The sequence below is a fragment of the Otolemur garnettii genome, unplaced genomic scaffold, assembly GCF_000181295.1.
Source record: "Otolemur garnettii isolate 467f Iridium unplaced genomic scaffold, OtoGar3 scaffold00225, whole genome shotgun sequence".
Taxonomy (NCBI): domain Eukaryota; kingdom Metazoa; phylum Chordata; class Mammalia; order Primates; family Galagidae; genus Otolemur; species Otolemur garnettii.
The window spans coordinates 1,562,671-1,568,922 of NW_003852620.1; positions in this window are offsets into that span (position 1 = coordinate 1,562,671).

The window sequence follows — 6,252 nt, forward strand, 5'->3', positions numbered from 1 at the left end:
AAAAAACCAACTTCTTGTTTCATTAATTTTCTGAATGATTCTTTTGTTTTCAATTTCATTAATCTCTGATTTAATTTTGGATATATCTTTTCTTCTGCTGGGTTTGGGCTTAGATTGTCCTTCTTTTTCCAATTCCATAAGATGGCTTGTGAGTTTGTTGATGCACTCTCTTTCTGTTTTTCATATTTACTCTTCTAAAGTGATAAGTTTTCCTTTCAGGACTACTTTTGCTGTATCCCATAGGTTTTGGTAGTTTGTGTCTTCATTGTTGTTATGTTTAAGGAGGTTAATAATTTCCTTTTTTATTTCTTCCTGCACCCAACTGTCATTCAGCATAAGGTTGTTTAACTTCCATGCCTTTGTGTGAGGTTGAACGTTTTTGTTGGAGTTGATTTCCACTCTTAGTGCCTTGTGGTCTGAGAAGATACAAGGTAAAATTTTAATTCTTTTGATTCTGTTGAGGTTTGTTTTGTGTCCTAGAATATGATCAATTTTGGAGAATGTTCCATGGGAGGAGAATGTATATTCTTTATCTTTGGAATGGAGTGGTCTATATACATCTATCAAGCACAGTTGTTCTAGGGTCTCATTTAAATTTCTGGTATCTTTGTTTAATTTATGTTTAGAGGATATGTCCAGAGTACCCCTGTGAGAGAGGGGTATTAAAGTCCCCTGTTATCATGGTGTTATAGGATATCATATTGCTCAGACTAAGCAGGTCTGTTTCAAGAATCTGGGAGCATTTAAATTGGGTACATAAATATTTAGAATTGAAATGTCTTCTTGTTGTATTTTTCCCTTGACCAATATGAAGTGACCATCATTGTCTTTTTTGACTTTAGTTGCTTTAAATCCACACATATCTTAAAACAAAATTGCAACCCCTATTTTCTTCTGAATTCCATTTACCTGAAAAATTGATTTCCAACCCTTAACTCTGAGTTTTAATTTGTCTTCTGACATGAGGTGTGTTTCCTGCAGACAGCAAATAGATGGCTTGTGCTTTTTAATCCAATCAGCCAATCTATGCGTCTTCAGTGGGGAATTCAAGCCATTGACATTTATTGAGATAACTGATAAGGGTGGTAGCATCTATTCATGTTATTTTGTTAAAGTCCATTGCTTAGTTTTGTCTTTTGCATCATTGTGGAGGTTCTGTCCTTTAACTTCTGGGTGTTTACTTTGCTGAAGGTCCATTGAGATGGTCAGTGTGTAGAACAGGTTGTAATATTTCCTGTAAAGCTGGTCTTGTTGTGACAAATTTCCTCAGTGTTTGCATATCAGTAAAAGATCTGATTTTTCTGTCAATTTTAAAGCTTAGCTTAGCGGGATATATAATTCTGGGCTGGAAATTATTCTATTTAAGTAGATTAAAGATAGATGACCATTGTCTTCTGGCTTGAAAAGTTTCATTAGAGAATTCTGATAGATTTGCCACTGTAGGTCAGTTGGCACTTACTCTTGACAGCTTGCAAAATCTTTTCTTTTGTCTTGACTTTAGATAGATTCATCACAATGTGTCTTGGAGAAGCTCTATTTGAGTTCAGGTAACCAGGGGACCGATACCCCTCTGATTCCCATTGGAATCTTTGATGATATTTGGGAAATTTTCATTTATAATATTCTCTATAATGGCTTTCATTCCCCTGGGGTATTCTTCTTTCCCTTCTGGGATACCTATAACTCATATGTTTGAACACTTCATAAAGTCCCAAAATTCTGTCAGTGAACGTTCTGCTTTCTCTCTATTCTTTTCTGCTTATTTAACTATCTGAGTTATCTCAAGAGCTTTATCCTCTACCTCTGAGATTCTTTCTTCTGCATGATCTAATCTGTTGTTGATACTGTCTATTGCATCTTTAAGTTCCCTAATTGACTTGACTGCTTCAGTTCCTTCAGCTCTGCTATATCCTTTCTATATTCTTCATATTGTTCATCTCTTATTTGATTCTGTTTTTGGATTTCCTTTTGGTTATTTTCCACTTTCTCAGCAATTTCCTTCATTGTTTTCATCATCTGTATTTTAAATTCCCTTTCTGTCATTTATAACATTTCTTTGTAGGTGGAACCCTCTGCTGTAGCTACCTCACAGTCCCTTGAAGGGGGTGCTCTGGACTGGTATTTCATGTTGCCAGGATTTTTCAGCTGATTCATCTTCATAAGGGCTTTCTTGTATCTGTTTCCTTGCCCTAATTTTCCTTTCACTTCCTCTTGCTCTTTAAGTTACTGTGCCTCTGGCCTAAAGTTTTAATGAGTCCTTTTGGTATGGGACCAGAAAGACAAGAAGATTGAAGAGCAACAAGGGAAAAAAGATTTTTTTAAAGAGAGAAAAAAGATGGGGTGAATAAAAGGAATTATTAACTAAAAGGAGAAAAGTACTGAAAGAAGGAGACAGGAGCAATATAGGTATATAGTAGGGTACTATGACTCAACCTTAAAAACCCCCAGTCTCTGGGGGTGCTGGGTTGGGTGGTTCCCTTGAGGTCAACAGCTCTTTGCCAGCCTGATCAGACACAATACCCCACCTCCACCAGGTAGAGTGGAAAGACAAAAATACTATAATTCAAACCAAACCAACCAAACAAAAAGCCTTATGGGATAAAATTTGGAGAAAAATAACAAATAATAGGGGCAGAAACACTGGCAAAAATGAAATTCTAATTGTTAGAGAAGGCAAAACTGGAAGATTGTATTTAAACTAGAATAGTGGAAAAAAAGAGAGAAAAAAAGAACAAAAAAGAAAAAAAAGAAAAATGTCGAGGAAAAATGTTAAAATTAAGAAAAAAATAAACAAACAACAACAAAAAACCCCCCACAAAACCAAACAGTATATATATCTTGCTGAATATTGTCCGGGTAACAGGTGATCTTCTGAGGTATGAGATGTTAATCACAATGTTGATACAGCTGTATGAGATGGAGACTGAGGTCTCTGCTGATTTCTCAGACCCTGCAGGCTTGGGAGCCCAAATATCTCCTCAGCCCTCTTAAAGGACACTCCAAACTGTGAACCTTGGCTAAGCAGAAGTTTTCCAAGGAAAGCACTTATCACTGGAATCTCTCTGGTGTGGCTGCTCAGTTATCCAGTACGCCAAAACTGATCTTACTCTATGCCCCTTAGGGCCAAGGTTGTTAATCTGCCAAACACTTAGATCTCCACTCTTCCCCAAGGGTCTCAGTCCCCACCTTTGGGTAGCTCAGTCACTAGATTACTCGCCCAAGGTGTCCCAGTTGATCCCACACTGCAACATGCAGAGGCAGCTCCCCGGCAGTAGCTATGTGGGCAGTCCACAGCTGAATGATATTAGCCTCTTTCTAGCTCAGCAGCTCAGTCCAGAGCCCCAGATAATGCCCATAGTCATCCAGACACCCACCCAAGGCAGTTCAATCAAGTGCCCAAGACCAAAAAAAAAAAAAAAAACAGCCCACAAGTAAGGCTTTTTCTGCTTGTAGTTTCGCTGCTGCTATGGTTATAGCTGCGGGCAGCCTCCCACCGAACAAATGCACCTACTACTTGCCAGTTTCCACCACTTTTATCCTCCTCATGGGGTCCAGAAGGCTCTCGCTGACTCCCTGTGTCACCAAAGGGAAATTTCTGGGCAGAACCCACCAGCGAGAGATGCCTGGAGTCTTCTTTCCCCAATCTCACTGCACCCGGTTGCACAGAAGCTGTTAATTGGCCGCCATCTTGCTCCAGAATCCTAGCCAATAGATTACAGCTTATGATCAAAAAAGTCATACATCATGATCAAGTAGGTTTTATCCAAAGGATGCAAGGCTGGTTTAACATACGCAAGTCCATAAAGAATATTCACCGTATCAACAGAAGCAAAATCAAAGAACACACGATCCTCCCAATAAATGCAGAAAAAGCATTCAATAAAATCCAGCATCCTTTTCTAATTAGAACACTGAGGAGTATAGGCATAGGTGGCACATTTCTTAAACTGATTGAAGCTATCTATGACAAACCTGCAGCTAATATTTTACTTAATGGAATAAAACTGAAAGCTTTTCCTCTTAGAACTAGAACCAGACAAGGTTGTCCTCTGTCACCATTGCTATTCAACATAATGCTGGAAGTTCTAGCCAATACAATTAGGCAAGACAAGAAAATAAAGGGCATCCAAATGGGAGCAGATGAGGTCAAACTCTCCCTCTTTGCTGATGATATGATCTTATATTTAGAGAACCCCAAAGACTCAACCACAAGACCCTTGGAAGTCATCAAAAAATACAATAATGTCTCAGGATATAAAATCAATGTCCACAAATCAGTTGCCTTTGTATATTCCAACAACAGCCAAGATGAGATGTTAATTAAGGACACAACTCCCTTCACCATAGCCCCAAAGAAAATGAAATACTTTAGAATATATCTAACAGAAGAGGTGAAGGACCTCTATAAAAAAAATTATGAAACCCTAAGAAAGGAAATAGCAGAGGACTTTAACAAATAGAACATACCATGCTCATGGCTGGGAATAATCAACATTGTTAAAATGTCTATACTTCCCCAAGCTATCTATCAATTCAATGCTGTCCCTATTCATCGCTATTAAAATACCAACATCCTATTTTCAAGACTTGTAAAAAATGATTCTGCGTTTTGTATGGAACCAGAATGAAAACCCATATAGCTAAGGCAGTTAGTTCTTAGTAATAAAAACAAAGCCAGGGTATCACCATACCAGATTTTAGGCTCTATTACAAGGCCATAGTGGTCAAGACAGCATGGTACTGGCACAAAAATAGAGACATAGACATTTGGAATCACATAGAAAACCAGGAAATTAAACCAACAACTTACACCACCTAATCTTCAATAAACCAAATAAGAATGTCCACTCGGGGAAAGACTCCCTATTCAATAAATGGTGCTGGGAGAACTGGATATCCACATGTAAAAAACTGAAACTGGACCCGCAACTTTCTCCACTCACAAAAATTGATTCAAGATGGATACAGGACTTAAATTTAAGGTATAAAATGATAAAAATCCTCAAAGAGAGAATAGGAAAAACACTGGAAGAGATCAGCCTGGGGAAAGACTTTGTGAACAAAACTGCCATGGCAATAGCAACAACAGCAATAATAAACAAATGGGATTTAATTAAACTGAAAAACTTCTGTACAGCCGAGGAAACAACATCCAAAGCAAATAGACAACCCACCCAATGGGAAAGGATATTTGCATATTTTGAATCAGACAAAAGCTTAATAACTAGGATCTATACAGAACTTCAGTTAATCCATAAGAAAAAACCAACAATCCCATACATCAATGAGGAAGAGGAGTGAACAGAACCTTCTCAAAAGAAGACAGAGGAATGGCTAGCAAACACATGAAAAAATGCTCATCATTCCTAATTATTACAGAAATGCAAATTAAAACCACCCTGAGATATCATCTAACCCCAGCGAGAATGGCCTATATCACAAAAAAACCTGCAAATGCTGGCATGGATATGGAGAGAAAGGAACACTTTTACACTGCTGGTGGGACTGCAAGCTAATACATCCTTTTTGGAAGGAAGTATGGAGAAACATTGGTGGGATCACACTTATGGTTCATCCTATAAGGGTACATGTGAATCTCTCTAAATGTAGAATGTAAATATCTTAACACAATAACTAAGAAAATGACATGAAGGCTATGTTAACCAGTTAGATGAAAGTATTTCAAATTGTACATAGAAACAGCACTCTGTACCCATGATAGTATTAATGTTCACAGCTATGATTTAATTAAAAAATAAATAAATAAAAATAAATTCCAGAGTCCAAAAAAAAAGAACTCAAACTAGACCTCCCATTTGATCCTGCAATCCCATTACTGGGCATCTATCCAGAAGAAAAAAAAAAAACCTTTTCTCTTAAAGACACTTGTACTAGACTGTTCATTGTAGTTCAATTTACAATCACTAAAATGTGGAAACAGCCTAAATGCCCCTCAACCCATGAATGGATTGGCAATCTGTGGTAAATGTATACCATGGAATACTATTCAGCCATTTAAAAAAAGGAGATTTTGTAGCATTTGTACTAAACTGGATGGAGGTGGAACGCATTATTCTTTTTTTTTTAATTAAATGATAGTTGTATACGTTAATGCAATCATGAGGTACAGTGTGGTGTTTTCATATACAATTTGAAATATTTTCATCAAACTGGTTAACATAGACTTTGTCAATTTTCTTAGTTATTGTGTTAAGACGTTTATACTCTACTTTTAGAAAGATTCACTTATAC